This window comes from Crocodylus siamensis, chromosome 10, assembly GCF_052110815.1.
Source record: "Crocodylus siamensis isolate JL-2025a chromosome 10, ASM5211081v1, whole genome shotgun sequence".
Classification (NCBI taxonomy): Eukaryota; Metazoa; Chordata; order Crocodylia; family Crocodylidae; genus Crocodylus; species Crocodylus siamensis.
The window spans coordinates 21,543,238-21,561,422 of NC_143404.1; the positions used below are offsets into that span (position 1 = coordinate 21,543,238).

Here is an 18,185-nt window from a genome sequence, read left to right on the forward strand (position 1 = left end):
TATCATTACTGCTAGTGTAAATGGCAACTTTCAATATCTATATTTTAAAAACATTAATATTACTGCCAAAAAACAAACTGAAAAAGGAGATTACATTCTTGACATAGGTAGAAATGTGCTTGTTGTACCATGATCTCAACACCAGGTGAAGTGGGGAGTGCTGAGCCCCAGGTTAAGCACCCAAGTGAATAAAACCCCTGAGGTTACAAAAATTGGATTTGATTATTATTGCAGAAAAAAAAAGGCATGGAAGAGATGTACATAATAAGTAGGTAGGCAAGTTGTAAGTAATAAGAGATGTAATTATAGCATCCTTCAAATTTATATAACTAATCTTACCTGACAAAACAGTAAGCAGTGTATATTTATCTTTGGTCAAATGCGGTATTTTAGATTCTGGGTTCAAAGCCATTTATTTTTCTGTTAAATGTAGACACACCAGTTTACTGAACAGAAATTAAAACCAAACAGCAAAATACTCCATTGGATCTTAGAACAAGGCCTGACAACAGGATTTCTTATATCTTGAGCTAAAAAGCCAGCTCTACAGCTGGGTAGTGGCTAGAGCAGATATGGATAACCTGGTGACAGAGTAAGATGGAAGCATATAACACACATGAATGTGAGATATACACATTCCTGGATAAACCTAAAAGAAAAATAAGGGGGGAAAAAGATACAATGGCCGCATCCAGACAAGCGTGGCTGTGTGGTATGTGGTGCCACAGACAAGTCTGTGGCACCACATACTGCTCATTCAGTTGTTATCTGCACTGCAAAGGAGCAGTACAGAGGGGGGTTTTTGACTCCTGGATATCTGGGGAAAACACATGCAGTGACAGTGTGTGCCACCCAAAGCTGGAGCCTTGCTGGCCAGAGCCACACTGCTGCCAACCAGGCTCCAAGGAGCAGGATTGCTCCCAAAACCCCAGGTAAGGCTGCTGGGGCCAGCCCCAAGGTAGCTCCAGCCTCCCTTACCCCACCTGGGGTAACCTGCCACATGCCAGAGCACACGTGGCACAGGCATTTTCTGGGGATCACTAGCAGCATTTACATGGGTGCCTGGGACCACAGCATGTTGAACCATAGTGGTGCAGCCATGCCTAGAAGATGGCCGAGGGGGTAAGCCTGGCAGCCTGGAGCTGCTCTACCCTGGCTCAACCTGCTGTGGAGGCTGGATGGGGCATGAGGGTGCTGGACTGTGGGACTAGCTAGCAGGCAGCTCCTGCACTGTAACACCCCCATGCTCCAGTCAGCCCCAGTAACCATCTACACACGCACTGCAGTTCACTGAAGAAATCTGCCTTAGGTAGGGACTTACCAAATTCATGGTAGAAGTGGGATGTGCGGCAGCTCCTTTAATCTTTCATGTTCCCCTCCCCACTGCACCACTGATTGGCAGAGGGGCTCCACCACACCTTCCAGATTGTCAGGGAAGCAAAAACCATGATTTTAAACATGGCATGGGTTTTGCCTCCCCATGGGTCAGCAACAAGCACTGGGGGCTGCCAGGGCCCCTCAACCAATCAGTGGTAGGAGGCAAAAATATATTTAAAACTGCAGATTTTGCCTCTGTCACAATCAGGAGCAAGCTGCAAGTGCAGCTCCTCCACCAATCAGCAGTGGAGGGGTGTGTGGAATCTGCAGGATTAAAACACACCCCACTTTTGCAGTGAATTTGGCAGATCCCTGGCCACAGGGTAGTACTTGTGTTGGGCAGTACTATCCTATTCTGGCCTAATAGCACTGCACATATAGACAGTAATGCTTTACTGCGGAGCTAATTGGTCAACTCTACAGTAAAGTGCATGTGTAGATGCCCCCAGTGGTTTGTAATGTACTAAAGCTACCACAAAATGTCTCCTAAAAAGAAAGGATAATTATTGTAGGGAAAGACATTATATCCATGTGTCTCAAAAGGAACCCCAGTAAGAAATCTTGATATACTGTAGAACTTGATTTTAAAATCTTACCTAAAGTCACAAAAATACCTTCTATACTGCTTAAACATTACTTGATTTCAAAGATAATGGAAGCCTATAGCAAGGCAAAAAAACCCAACATTGCATACTTCATGGCTGCTCAAAAGTAAAGAATGGTCTTCACACACTGTAATTTTTGATCCGCCAACTGTAAAATAATGGCAGTTAAAATGTTATGAAAGAAAGGGAAATGTTCAGTGTATCATCAATTCATGAAGACAAGAATTCAGGAATCCCTAAGAAAATTAGGGTGGACTGCTCAACAAAAAATCAGTTTTTAAACTATTCTCATACTTCTACCTTTCCCTTTATGATTTCATTCTGTTAACTTTGACTTGAAGTGATTACTCATTTTTTGTTTTTAATGGGGCAAATTGGAAGTCAAAGTAAGTTACTGAGGAAAGGAAATTTCAGAATGGCAAAAACAAAACCAAAAAATATTGGAAGTTTCCTCTGATATAAATGGAACATTTTCCTTTTGCTTTGCCCTCCACCTAATGAAGTGCTGAGTCTTCCCTATGAGGTGATAAACCCCCACAACTAATCACCTTTGCAGGACTAACCTGCCAAGCCAAAATTTTGATGAATTACATGCCAACAATTAAAACTTTGTTGTAGTTTTTGGAGGTTCTCCAAAGTTGGCTAAGTAAGGAAAGAATCCATTCTAACATGTTTTAAACTGATCTCTTATATTTTATTCAAAATATTCATGTAACTGAGCTAATTCATTACGTTAAAGTACTTTTGTATTAATCCTTTTGGAAAACTCCACACATAGTGACTTGTAATTTGAAGACCTCCGGGGGAGGGGTGGGGGGAAGAGAAGCATTCTACTTACATTGTTTTAAAGCAATATGTCAGCAGTACAGGTCTTGGGTAGAGAGACATAAGCACATGAAACAATCAATGTTTAAACCACATTTCTCAGATTTAGAATTGGTTTGAAAAGCAGGTTTCCTTTCTGTGGGAAACTGCAACATTTAAAAACTTACTTTCATTCAGAATTAAAATGGCATGTTGAAATTCCTTGGAGGAAGCCAATTCTGAAAAAATTCAATTCTAAATCATGAAAATATCTTCCTTCAATAATGCTTAATATTTTTTCTATGATGCATGATTATAATACAACACAATACATAATGTTATTTTATTGTGTGATCACTATACATGAACATACTACTGAACTTATCCAAATACAAGTAAAAGTTAAACACGTCAATATAATCAAAATGAAGGAAATTCAAACTAAGTAAATTTGACTTTTACTAATTTAAAATGTCACCAATAGACATGCATCTAAAACTGTTTTTTTTTACCAAAATTCATTTTCTAATAGAGAACTTCTCCTCATTTATTTTTAAGAGTTCTTAGATGCTAAAAAAAAGTATATCCCTTTGTTTCTTAGTACTTATTCAAACAAACAAGCTTTAAAAAGAGTATTTGGACACCAAAAGATCGTTGTCCTGCTCATAGAACATGAAATAACTTACAAAGAGAATGGTAACAATTAGTAACTGTTACTGTTTTTAAGTGACAGCTATGATACATGAAATAAATGCATATACATGCTAAAAAATGTTTGTTTCTGCTGAGATTTTTTTTTTTAATAATGGATCATATTTCCACAAGACTGCTGACCACAGAGACTCTGATTTAGGCCCTTAAAAGAAGAAGCTAGGTTTTTGAATGATCAACATCCTGAAATTACTACTGTGAACAGGAGGAACTACTAGGCACTGAATACATGTGCAAATTGCCCTAATTAATTTCAGTGACTAAATCAGTTGAGCACTGGTGAACATCTAGTACGTGTATACATAAATAAATAACAATAAATAAGCATGATCTGGTCATATTTATCCAAGACTATTGCAGAATTCTAAGAATGAGATATCTAAGTTGCTAACAAACTTATCTAATTTCTCATTAAAACCAAGCATACTGGACAATGGAATTGCAGTAAATAGTGTGTGTGTGTGTGTGTGTGTGTGTAATTGATGTGTGTGTGTGTAATTGATGTGTATTTCAGAGAAACTGGGATGATTTGGGAGATTAGAGGTCCTAAGCTTTACTTTAGTACCAGATAAACTTCTTGAAATTATTATTAGAAATAAAAATATAAAACAGAGATGAACCTAGATGCCATCAAAGAAACCACGATCTGCTAATCTATTAAACAGCAGATAGTATAAAACTTGTTCATACTTTTGTGCAATTTCAAAGACTTTTAACAAAGGTCCTAACAAGATGTTGGCCAAGCTATTAGGCAGGTATGCACTGGGCAGTAAAATACTTACCACAGTTTGAAACTGGTTAAGTGAAACACTGGGGATACCTCAGTGTTTTCATTGTTAAAGAAATAAGGAGCAACCAAAAGGACCAAAGAAGAGTATAAGGATTTCAGAGTCATCCAGATATTCACAGAAGTTCTGGTTTTATGAGTTAAATTGTCAACATCATGAAATGGCTTTTTGGTAGAGGCTGAACATATGCTTCTTCTAAGGTAACTGCACTGAGAATATGATTTGTTAGAACATGGAGGAGAATTTATGTACATATTTCTGAACTTCTGGTTTTTTTCTAAATTTCATATTTGTCAAAAGTATCTTTGATTGACACCTCCCTAAGCAAAAGAATAAATACTTTCCCACTGGGCTTTACCAGGTAGAAGCATCCATTTATAAGCAGAGGCAGTGGTACGATGTTCTCTCAAGACACCCCAAACTATCATAATTGACACTTGCTTCTATTCAAGGACAGAACCCAGAATGAAGATCTTTCATTACAGAAGATACTTTCTCTCTTCGGTTTACTAACAAACCTTTATCGCTTAACACCAGTAGGTTGGCAAAGGAGGAGCAAGTTCTTTACATCGCGTTATTCGCTTACAGAAGATTCTATTCCCAAAGGGGTTCTATTTCATTTCCTTGCCACCGTTTTTTGGGTTTTTTTAATTATCCTTTTTAACTTATCCATCCTTATGAAGCTGCATTGTAAAAGTAGACATGTTAATGGTTTCTCAGGGACTCAAGTGAGTTGGAACAAAGTTGCACTTCTATACCTAGACACCCAAGTGCCACTTACATGTGTAACAAACGGAATAGGATCTATACTCATACATATCTTCTTTTTCCTTGCATATGAGCTAGACCAGGGGTTGGAAACCTATAGCCATTTGATTCAGCCTGCAGACGTGGGGCTTCAGCAACGTTTGGCAGTAGGGGGATTTGGCAGCAGCTGCTTTTCTGTGACACTGTGGGGGAAAGTGGCAGCAGCAGCAGCTTTCCCCATGCCTCTGCAAGGAAAAGGCGATCTCTTCATGCATCTGTAGGGAAACAGAAGTTCTCCTTGACCACAGGCACTTTCACTGTGCTGCTGTGGGGAAATTGGTGGTGGTGGCTTGGTACTAGAGCCTGTCTTCCTGCCCTCCTCTGACCCAAACTGGGTCACTCTGGCCTGCAGCCTAAAACACTGAATAAAGATAATGCTATGAAGACCACTGAATAAAGATAATGCTATGAAGAGACTTAAAAGTAGCAAAATTTGTCTAATGACTATCGCCTATAATGGATTTTTATAGATCAGGAACATCATGGAAGGGGTTTTTTTTTTGATACTTACAAACATGGTAGATTCTGGATGCTGTTTAAAATAATTTAAGTCTAAGAAAAAGCCAAGGTCTTTCTGTCTGCTAATAGAAGCCTGATCCATTGTATCCAATAAACAACAAGGGTTATTGCAAAATAGGTCACATTAATGTTCTTTAAGTGTACTGAATACCATAATGACCAGTGACAAATCTGATTTTTGATCAGCGTATTATAGATAAGTGCTTAAATAAAAAGTAACATGGTGGATTTTAGAGTTTCAGAGGATTAATCAAAAGTGTGTTGTACTTAATTAAACAACATATTTTTAGAATGAAGAAAGATGTTCTCCCATAGATAGCAATGTGTTCTGGATTAAATAAAAATTTCCTAGTTTAGACTGGAATTATTTTGATAATGTTTTACAATATTAATTGTTTGGGGAAGAAAACCAAAACCAGAAAAACAGAAAACAAAACAAAAAATTACATGCTTATCTAGGAGACTGGAATTCTTTTGTTCTCTGGGGGAAATACTGTATTTTGCTGCTTAATTATGCTTCTCTGGAAACTGCCTAATTATGTGACAGTCTCCCTATGTCTCATTTCTTCAATTAACCTTGTTCTATTTCTCTGAAGCCTAGAGATATCTAAAGGTAACACTATGAAAGAAAATATACTACTTTGAGAGTTTCTTCCCTACAGAGATAGCCTGAATAACTTTTAAGTGCTGAGCATGTTTAACAAATGCGGGGGTAAAGCAAATTTTGCCTTTTCTTTTCAAGGTTTGGTTCTGTAATTGAAACTCCTGTCCTTTCTGAAGGAATGCGCTCGCTGTAATTTACATGGAATGTGCGCCTTGATAACCCCTGGAAAGGATTTCTTCTTTTGTATTCATTAACCCACATTCTTACTCATGGTAAAAGTGCATATCAGCCTCCTGTTTTGACACTCTAATTTTAGTTCCATATTACCTTTCTGTTTTTTATAGTCATTAGGTGTAAACACTGCCCTGATAGGGTTAGCTCTTTGGCCCTTCAGTAGCTGCCTGTTTTTGTATTAATTTTACTTTACCTAATTTGCTTGGTTGGGGCAGGGGGGGTCTGCTCCTTCAACAGTTATCTGCCAACTGATCCCAATAACAAAATGTGCTTTCATTTCCCCATATTACCAGCAGGAAGGAAGACTTTCCTAATATAATCCAGGCACTCCATAACAAACAACCCCCAAATGAAGTAGCTGTGGCCTAGCAGGGGGAGAAAAATAATGAAAAAAGTGGGGTACTGGATAACAAAAAGCAGTTTCCCTGGATGTCATAAATAACATCACCTGCCTTTAGTGCCTTTTTGGGGCATGCATCTCCAAACATGCAGGCATGTGTGCTTGCAGTAACTCAGATAGCAGAGGCAAAAATTTGTGACGGAGGTTTGTGTCTCAGCGCACATGCCTGAATATGGCATTTTGGCCTGGGGTAAGTTGTGCCACTTGGGGGAGACTAACCTTGCTCAGCTCCTCCCAGATCTGCAGCTGGGGGAGCTGAAGCCAGCATAAAAAGCTGCCCTGAGGAGCAGCTCAGAGATACTCACTCTCAGGAGCTTCTGAGGCCAGAGCAGTTGACATATCGGGACACTAGCCCCCTGGGCAAGCTGGACTGCTGCAGCAGCCCTGATCTAGAGTGGACCCTGCAACCTCTACCCATTGCAGCAGTCTGGTAGCAAGGGCTGCTGCCACCTGCAACAGTATCCACCCCCTTGGACTGCAGGACCATGTCTGCACATGTGCCAGACTTGGACAGGGACTGCATGGCTGCCTGGACTGTGGCATGGGCACTGCACCAGAGCCATCTGCACCTCTGGGCCAGCTGCCATCAGGCTGTGATTGCACAGTTGGCCTTTGTGAGGCACTGCTGCCATGTGTGCTCTCACCCTGCAGCTATTGTCTGGGCAGCTACTGCCTGAAATACATGCTCACTGTGGTGGCCCACTTTGAACTGTCAAAGCATGTCCTCCTAGCTCCAAATGGCCAGGAGGTCAGGCTCCTCTGCCTGGGTCCTGCCCTTTGCCTCACTAGTAGGAATCCTGGTGTTCTCTGTTTAAAAATAGCAATTTTTCTGATAAAAAAAAATCCTAAGTTCACTTTTTTAAATACCATGACTAAAATGAAATGATACACACACACATACACACACTCACACACAGAACAAAAGCTTTGTTATCCGGCACCCACTGGGAATGGGGGATGCCGGATAACCAAATATTCTGGTTACCCAAACCGGCGTCTTTCTCTGTTCAGGCCACTGCTTTTCCTGCCATGTCTGATGAGCCACTGCCCCTCCTGCCACGTTCCCTCTGTGTCAGTGCTGAGGGACAGGGAGTGGGGCCCCACACAGGCTGCTATGCCCCAGGTCATGGGGGCTTGGCAGCACAGCTGCTCTACCCTGGGCCGTGAGGCCTCGGCAAAACCAGAAGTGCCATGGTGGGCACTTCAGGTTTCGCTTTTACCTTACAAGCCAGCATGCCCGTTAATAGATCATGCCGGTTTGTAAGGTGCGGAATAACACAGCTCTTGCTGTATATAATTTGTGCCCAGCTGTCAGACAGGATGGCACCGGCTGGTGGGAGCTATGGCTGCAGGGACAGTTGTCCCCATATCCTGGTTAACGAAGGGGTCGGGGGAACTCTGATTTTTCTTTGATAAAAAACCAAAAGCAAACACCAAAGCATATAGTTATTTAGAATTAATTTTATTATGATGATAGAGGCAATGGTAGGCTTCCGAATTGCTTTAAAATTGTAAATATATTGATAAAACATTGCCCAAATGATCTCTCTCTCTCTCAATAGATCAGCTGACCATTTAAATGACCATATGCCTTTCAATTTAGTACTTCTGCTCTATGCAAGCTCATTCATAGCACCTGATGAAGCAAGCTGTAGCCTACAAAAACTTATGCCTCTCTAAAGTAGTCCATAAGGTGCTACACTGTCCTGCCTTCTGCCAAGCAGTTTTTACTTCATACAGAATTCTTAGTGTGGCTAGGAAACCTGCTTCCTCCCAATACAGAAAAAAACCCTTTTCTCATCAGAATAAGGTGTGATGGTATAGAATTAATTAATTAATAGTACACTTAGGGGATGTGCAAGCTAAATCTCTTGTAGTGTTTTTCTTTCTGCATACTTGAATGAATAGATGGTTCTCTGTATATTTATTCTGAACACAAATCCCTTATTCAGTGTATTTGGTTTTCTGATCATTATTTCAGAACCTATAAGGTATTTCACCAATGATACTTTGAAGATTTTGTATATCTGAAAAAAGACTGGGTCATTCTGGTACCCTTTCCTTTTTCATTTGTGAGAAAGGTGAACACTTTAATGAGATAATCTTTTCCTGTCTATCATCATTCTTTTTTTTTTTTATTTTTTTTTTATCAGTCAGCTCTCTAGAGCTTAATTTAATGTTTTCAATGGTAAGAACTAAAAATGTAGGAATAAATAAATATGACAGAATAGATTAGTAAAGAAAGGCAGTTATAACATAATGTAAAAGTAAAACAGTATCCTTTGAGGGGTCACGAAGAAGCATTACCCATGATTTGTTCTATGGTTTACTATTATTTTACAGAAAATAACTTCTGTGGCTACCTAATTTCATGTTAACTCTTATTTAATTTAGTTATTAAGTTTAGGTTTCTGAGATATCATCCGGATTAAGAGGATTACTGTAAAATGAATAAAGATCATGTTCTGAGGTCAGGCTTAATCGTTGTACTTCAGACATTAACAGATAGGTGATTTCCTGGGCTTCTACTTTCATTCCCCTCTTTCATATGCTGTTTATAATAACAGAAATTTTATTAAGAACATATTTAAAATACATGCTAAGAACATGTTGTTTTAGTAAGGAAAATGAATATCATTTTTGTTTATGAAACACAACTGGTAATTAGTACTTTTATGCATCTATGCCTAATAGATATTTAAACATGAGTCTCTGATACAAAAATCTGTTGGATTTTTCTTCTGTGACTTTATGAAGTGTTCTAAGTTTATCATTTTAGCCCCATGAGAAGAAGAAGGTCAGTGAAGCACTCTGGATGTTCTCACTGTGAACTTCTTAGTGTTCAGCAATTTTGAAAATCTAACTACTTCATTTAAGGACCCTTGAACTGGCCTGAATTCTTGTAAAAATATTGTCCAAAAAGTAAGTAAAAGATTCTGACACATGCATATCTCAGTTGCTATGGAAAAGCTGAGTAGACCTTCCCTATTGTTTGAGACACTAGAGAATAAGCCTTAGACAACACTCAAAAACAGACCGTGAGTTAATTTTTTCTAGTCCACATCAACAGTAGAAATAGTTTGAGGAGATGTTTACAGGTATTCAGACTCCCTTTAAAATATTTTTCACCTTCCAGGTAGAATTTATCACTCCATTCATTTCTTTAGGTGGAAGAGGAGGAGAAGAGAAATATTACAGAGGAACTGCAAATGAATTACATTGTATATTGCTGGAATAACTACAGGTAACTGAACCTAAGCCTATTATATGAAAAACATAAGCTAGTAAAATGAGTGGACACATTCTTGCCTTTTGTGGATGTTTTACAGGTACTAGGTACAAATCCTAATCTATCTGTTCATGTAAAATACAATATCAATGGGTATTTAGGTCTGAAGATATCTCCGTTTACTAGTTCAAATGATTTAATGTCTAGCTAACTTTAAGGTGTAATTAACAGTCTAGAAAGAATCAGCTAATGGCATATGGCAAAGAAAAGATCAGATGAATGAATAACAGATCAGTATTCTAGATTCGCAGAATCTTATCAGTTCTGCAAAGCAGTCAGTGCCCCAAGTCTAATGCCTCAAATTCATTTAGTACAAAACCCCTGCTAAGAGCAGGTCCTGTCTATTTGATTTCAGTTTTTATTTTCTTGTAGGTTAGACTGTGAAAGTGCGTTACTACCATACAGAAAAATATATATATTACTTTTCCCCTTAAATCATTTATATGCTGTGATGGCAATGATATAATTCACATTTAGAAGCCCTGTTTCTCAGTTTTGTTGCATGCCAAACATCAGCAGTAAATACGGAGCCCAGCCCTGAGAGGAGTGAAACAGTCCTAACATATACATTGACTTGGACAGACCGCTCACCATAACTCAGTATCAGAACTGGGGGAGGAGGGAAGAACTGCTTTAAGCCAGTATGGCCCCTCCCTTCAGGCGACTTTGTCATGGCAGAGGCATCCCCAGTCCTATGTTAAGCAGTATATATGGGGGAGGGGGAGGGGGAAGGGGAAGGGGTGCAATGATGCCCACTATCCTGGGAGGCTTTGCCCTGGGAAGCACAGCTCTGCACCCCCAGAAGCTGTGCCCCCACAGACCTGTCTCAGTGGCAGCAGCCCAAGCCTCATTGCTGCTGCAGCAGCAGTAGCAACTGCTGCTGTCCAAGTGAGGAAAGCCCCAGCAGCTAAGGCTCCTCCCCTCTCTCACCCTTTCCTCTTCCCCCACCCACTTGGTGGTCAGCATCATACCACCCCCCCCCCCCGCCCACACACCTCTGACCCAGACACTAAAAGAGCTTGCTAGGCTTCACCCATTACTAAGGACTTCACAGGAAAGGGGCAATAAACTGTAATGCATTTCAGAAAAAAACCCCTAATAATTAAAATATCACAAACTAAAGGAACTAAAGGGAATATGCCTGTTGATCCCTCCTGCTGCTTAGAAACAAGACCCACTTCAGTATAAACAATAACACAACAGGACCCTGCACTGAGAACTTCTCAACCACAGAACTACTGGGCTCTTGTGTCATCCACGGGTTATTCCTCCTCTGAGCTGAAATAAATAGTCCCTCAAATTGGTAAATTCTAAAAGTGTGGATGATGACTGGGGTAGATTACAACCAGTTTTTTTTCTATGCCCTTACCCTTGGAGCCCCAAGGTAGAGCCACAGCTGCTGCTGAATGGCCAGTCCTGTCCCCTAAGGCTTCTTTAGCATAGTGAAAACAGATACCTAAGAGTTAGGTTTTGGAAGGAAATAATATTCACCATACCGCCCCCCCGCCCAGCCTTTATTCTCAATGAAGAAGCAACTAAAATAAATACAATTATTTATTTTTATTACAGAAAAAATATGATAATTGTTAAAAACATGTGCATTACTTGCTTGAATACAAGACAAGGTTCCCCCCTTCAGTTGGCATGGGGAAAAAATGCCCCTCATCTTATATATGTATACAAGAAAATCTCACAAAATACATTGTCTGTCATTAAACTGCTGCCAAAAGCAGCATGTGCTCAGCAATGGAAACCAGTTATGAAGTTGATTAAATGCAGCCAACACTGATTATAACTATGAAACACATGGCCCACATTGGGCAAACATGCTGATGGGAACGATAGTAAGATGCAACCTATTCGAATAAAACATATGGCAATGCCCATTCATTGAGATCCCTCTTAGCACTGATTCTTTTTCAAGTCCTGGTGAGCTACTACATTACATACAGTTCAACTTCCTCTTCATACCCACCTGAGTATATGTAGTTAGTATGTCATAAACCCAGAAGCTTCTGTGGAAGTTACATATTGTAGTAAAAGCATTTAGCCTGGAATGTGATTATATTCTGCTTTTACTGAAATATTTTGGGAGATTATTGTCTTCTGATTTTGTTTTTGGGCTGCTCAAGAAATTCAGGTGTCAGAAGCAGGGAGGTGAGACCTAAAATATCTTTGTATCTTTTTCACAGAGTGAATAAGTAGATTTTTGTCTATTTAAAATTATTTTTCTATAATTCTAACCTGAAATACACTTACTGTATTTATTCGAATAGAGGATGACACTGGTTATAAGACAAGCCCCAGTAATTAGAGTCTATATATGGAAATGTATAAATATTCCATACTTATAAATATAGATATTTTATATCTATCTCGTTATTTATATCTAGTTATATATCTAGATCTAGATATATAATTATGCAATACAGATACAAACATAAAAATATTATATTTATAAATATAAAATATAAATATATGGAAATGTCCTGCTCTCCCTCAGAACGCAGACACGAAGAGCAAATTTGAAAACAATAACTTTGAAATTGAACATGGCTATAGCAATTTGCAAACTATACCTATACACTTAGTTCATCAGGAACTGATGCATGTTACCACACAAGTATAAGATGAGGAGATTTATTCCTCATGGTCATTGGGGTCAGGGGTAGGGAACTCATCTTGTATTTGAGTAAATGTGGTATTTAAGTGCGTACTACGGTATAAAAAGTCTGATTCAAGAACTTGACACTTGTGATCCTTTACCATAGCATAAATTGTACAGAAAGGGGAAACACATTTCTAATGCTGTTCACTTCCCTTTAATGAATGACTTTCTCTGCATAGAGAGTACTTGCTTGACTCCTTATGGGTGGTTGACTTCTTATTAAAATCTCAAACATTACACATGAAGCACACTGGTGTTTCACTTGTAAAAATAGAATACTAAACTTAATTATGAAAAATTTTCATTTATCTTGCTATCAAAAGAGAACATATTCAAATAAATTGTGGAATATAAGGAAACTGTACCAGCTTTGACTGTTCAATGGATAAATCTTACATCCAAAAGGCAAACAGTGACGGTAGCAGTGGAGATGGCGGTACTGGGGCAAGCAGCCACTTCATTCCTACAGTGGAGGCAGTACAAGTGCCAGTGCCAGTGCCAGTGGCACAATGGCATCAGGCCAAGTTGTAGGACAAATGGTGGTGGGCAAGTCATTGCAGACCCAAGTGGCTGCATGGTAAGGTGGCCTGTGTCAGAACATCTCTTGCTTGCTCCTTGCTGCCAAGGGCCACGTCCAATAGTGCCCTGGATTCCATGTCAGGCCCCATCCCCACCAGCCCGAACTCCCCCAAATGCCCCGGCTTGCCAAATGTCCAACAGGCCAATGGATCTGGCCAGTCAGCAATACGTGTGACACCACTGGCTTAAAGAATGTCTCATAGTTTTCACAGTTAAAAGCAACCTGATTTTCTATCCAAGATGCTTCTTTATCCTGCAAGGTGCTCATGCATGCCAAATTCAGTGAAGTCAAGGGGACTCTGCACAGACAATTCACACTTACAATAAGGGAGCTTGCAAGGTTGGATCCCAAATCTGTATGCTGCAATGCTCTGTGGATCCTTAGCACTACAAATCTATCCATGAGGTCATGCATATCTTTAGTTACATGGTCAAACATGGGAGCTATGTACTTGTTTAATTTGCACCTGAAAATCATGAGCACAGAACAGTAACTGCAATAATAACAATCTCTGCTTTGCATCAGTACCTTTGAGTAAAGCACTTTACCCAGCTATTTAAAGATCATCATCAGGTTGGAAATGAAAAAACAGACACATATACTGTAGGATATTCATGAACTGTTTACTTGAAATATTTATTATTCACGTGTAATACTCAACTAAAACATATGGTATATGTGTTTAGATAGCTATATTCCTTAAATAATTTTTCTTATTTCAATAGGCTTTTGGTCCTAAACAACACCCCCGTACAATCTTCTGGGTGCAAATTATATATATTAGGCCTGTGCGAAGTGGCAAGTATTCACTTTGGATTTGGATTCAGCTGATTTTGAGATTTGAATCACTGTCCTGATTCGATTCAGCCGAATCACATCCAAAAGATTTTGCACCGCTTTAGAGATTTGGCCACAGACTGAACAGGCAGCTGACACAGCTGGTAAGTCTGTTGGGGTTGGGGGGGGAGGGAGGGAAGGGGTGTGGCAGAGGGAGGGATTGGGACTGGGATAAGTTGCCCAGTGGGGGTGGGGAAGGTATGTTACTCAGGGAGAGGGATGGGGGAGGTGCAGGATGCAGGTTCAGCACTGCTTAGAGTGGGGGCTATGCTCTGCTGCCGCTTGCCCAGCTGGGGAGGAAGGGGCAGGATGTGGGTACAGATCACTCCAGGCAGAAGGGGGCAAGTGGCAGCAGGACATAGCCCCTGCTCTCAGCACTGCCAAACCCACATCCCTGCTCCAAGCAAGAGTGAGGTTGTTCTACCTATTTTTAAAAATCTTGGTAACCTTCCTTTTGAAGAGCCCAAGTTCTCCTATGGCATGGAGAAAAGACTTAAAATAGCAGAAGAAAGGACTTTTTTGCAATCCCCATAAAAATCCACTCATATGTACGGTCAAATAGTAAGTTCTTTTGTGTTCTTCACACATGCTTAGACTTCTTAGGCTTTAACAGTTAAATACTGCTAGTTACACTATATAAACATAGAACAAAAAATTGTCCTCAACCACAAAGGCCTTATAGCCTGAGCTGTATAAGCTGGAAAAAAAGGTATCATTCTTTAGTTCTAGTATTTTCTCCTCTTGCTTTCAGACTGTGTAGCTTCCTTTATCATGCTGCCTGGGCCCTTGCAGGAAGCATCAGCAAGAGCACAAGAGAAGTAGCACCCCTTCAGTCCTCAGTTTAGAAAACTGGACCTAGCAGGGCTAAAGAATGATACCTTTGTTTCAGTTTATATAGCTCAGGCTATAAGGCCTTTGGGGTTGAGGACAATTTTTTGTTCATGTTTATATAGTGCCTAACAGAAAGGGCTCCTCATCTATGATTAAGGACTCTGGCATTTACTCCAGCATGTTACAAAAGAAGTGAAATGAAGGAGATAATGAAGAAGTAAATGGTAACATACCACATGTTAATCACCCAATAACAAGCTACACATTGGCTATCCAGCCACAAAGATGTTACTAGTGAAATTAAAAATATATTGGTAGCTTGTTTGTATTGTACTTTAGTTTGAAAGTGTGTAACAACAGGGTGATATTTGGCCAAGTCCTACAACACCCCCCAGCAAACTGCATACTCTCTCCCTACCTTCCTGCAAGGGGACTCTCTTCTGTGATTCACACTGAACTGTAGTGCCCCAGAGTGCCTCAGCAGGAGATATAATGACTCATCCCCCTCCTCCTTTTCCCTAATCAGCTTTCAAAGCTTTTTTCAAGGAGCCATTAGCACCTCTTCCCTGCGTAAAAAGACACTCAACATTACATGCTTTACTTATATAGTAATCTGAGACGGAGGGATGAAATTTGTTTGGAAAACTGCTAAGAAGAAAAGATGGGAAAAGAGGAAAAGCACATACAAAAAAGCCACTTGTGTCATCCCCTCCAACCCTTCACACAGGTTTCCCTCACATAGGTTTCCCTTGCTCTGTGCAAAGGTCAGGGAGGCAGCTCTTTCACCCAAGGGGAGCTCGAAGCTCACTTATTAGCATCACAAGTAAAAGTGTGGGGGAAGGGCCGACTGTTCCTGCCAGCATTTCTCCAGCTCCCCTTGCTGGGAAGTGCTAGGAGACCAAGTTCCCAGGGCCTTTTTTTCTCCTCTGGATAGCCGACCCTGTGAATATGAAGCAGGTCATATGGCATGATAGTTTAAAACAAGCTACATTACCTGTTGGTTGATAGAAATATGTTCCAGGGGCCTATAGCTCATAAATGCTATACCACTTCTACTACTAAAGAGTCATATGGCTAGATAAATCCCAACATTTTTGCCAGTCCTAATGGTCACATTCGTGAGGCCTGTGCCAAGTGGCTAGTATTCAGTTCAGATTCAGCCAATTCAAGGGACAGTAATTTGATTCAGTGATTTGAATCACTGTCCCGAATCGATTCGGTTAAATCTCATTCAAAGATTTGGCTGCTCTCTGATCAGACAGGATCCATCCCCTACCCACTCTCCCAACCCAGTCAACGGCTGCCCTGCCCGGCCCCAACTCCCCACTCTTAAAAAAGAAGCAGCCCCCAGTCACTGGCTGATGTCAGGCATAGGGACAATCCCTGCTGTCTCTCACTAACCCACACTGTGTGGGGGGCCTCTGCCATGAGCTTCCTGACCCCACCTGCTCTATCAGCATCCCCCCCACATGGCTGCCCCACCTGACCTCAGCTCCCAATGGCCACTGCAGCAGCTGGTGAGTAGGGGCTTTTTTTTTTTTTAAAGAACCAGGAGCTGGAGCCAAGTGGGGCAGCTATGGGGGAGGGGCTGGGAGAGCGGGTGGGGGATGAAGGCTCATGGCAGAGCCCCCCACACAGCATAGGGTAGTGGGGGGAAGTAGGGATTGTACCCCTCCCTGGCAGGAGTCAGTGAGTGGGTTATTGTTGTTGTTGTTGTTTTTTTTTTTGTAAGAGTCAGCAGCTGGGGCTGGGTTGGGCAGCCATGGGGCGGGGGGCTGGGAGAGTGGGTAGGAGTCAGGGGGCACTCAAGGGGGATGGGGAAGCAGGCATGGAATGGAGCCTGGTGGGGGTCCCCCCAAGTCCAGGTTCAGCTCCTTGCAGCAGCGAGTGGGGACTGCCTGAATCTCTGAAGCTTTCTGAATCTTTTCTGAGCTGATTTAGAGAGCTTCAAATTGATTCAGACCTTTTTATTGGTTTCCTGATTCAATTAAAATTCAGAGGTTCAGCCACCGAATTGGGCCAAATCTCCTCCAAATCTAATCAACACCGGAAGTTTCACACAGCCCTAACACACATGGCTTGAAAGAATCATATTCTAATCAAGATCAGAATTTCTGTCAAAAGTCAAAAAAGGGGGAAAGAGCTTGCCAGGGAGAGTTTATATTATTGTAACTGTATTTTAGAAGACAACCCGAGAGAAGCTTCAATTGTGATGGAATAATCTATTTCAATATATCAATATTTCAATATGGTATAATAATCTATTTCAATATATAATAAAAATCTATTCAATATAATAATAATCTGATCAATATATAATAATCTAATAATCTATATTAATCTATTTCACTATATCAACATTTTGATTCTCTTGGTCTTAGGTACATTTTCATTTCAATTCCTTATTTTTGAATTTCTGAATTTTATTTGTTAATTTATTTTTCTTCTTATAAAGAAGTACAAAATCCAACTAAAGAAGTCACATTGAACACTAAATATTTCCATTACCCAAAATATGTTTCCCGGAATTTTTCTTTAAAGAGATTACATTTTTTAAATTTATGATCCAATTCTGAATGAAGCCAAATTTTGAAATACACTGTGGAACAACTTCTGCTCTCCACACAGCTTTTCTCATCACTCCTACCAGCAATTTTGAAACACTCAGGCATAAAGAAGTTACTAAAGATTTTGTTTTGAGGTGACTGGGTTCTTTAAGTACAGCAAAGCCAAATCACCTTATCCTACTGACTTCAATATGTTTAATAAAGTCAATTTGTTAGCCCTCTAACTCACCTAGCATCAAATAGATGTTTTGAATGACTGCTGTCCTTTCTGGTATCCTAAGAAATAGAGTTTTCCCTAAAATATTTGATCTTTCTACCTAGAACATTAACATTCTTTTTGCATTTAACTTAAACAAAGCCAAACCTCTCTCCCCTCAGGCTCTAAGGATTAAGACACAAAGAAGGGTGTACAATTTCCAAACTACAGTGAAACTCAATTGATTTTCAGATTAAGTTGGCAACCTTCTCAAAACAACTTTATCTTGATGGTGTTACATAAGTGGCTCTTACTATGAGGAGGGATATAACAGCATAATATCCCTAGGACAGTGAATATTTATTAAA

General features: G+C 40.2%; 1 protein-coding gene across 4 annotated transcripts in view; it reads right to left on the minus strand.

Annotated features, from left to right (window-relative positions):
* The window catches only part of GABRB2 (gamma-aminobutyric acid type A receptor subunit beta2), a 286,336-nt gene that overhangs the window by 36,659 nt on the left and 231,492 nt on the right, over positions 1-18,185 (minus strand). The window lies entirely within an intron of this gene.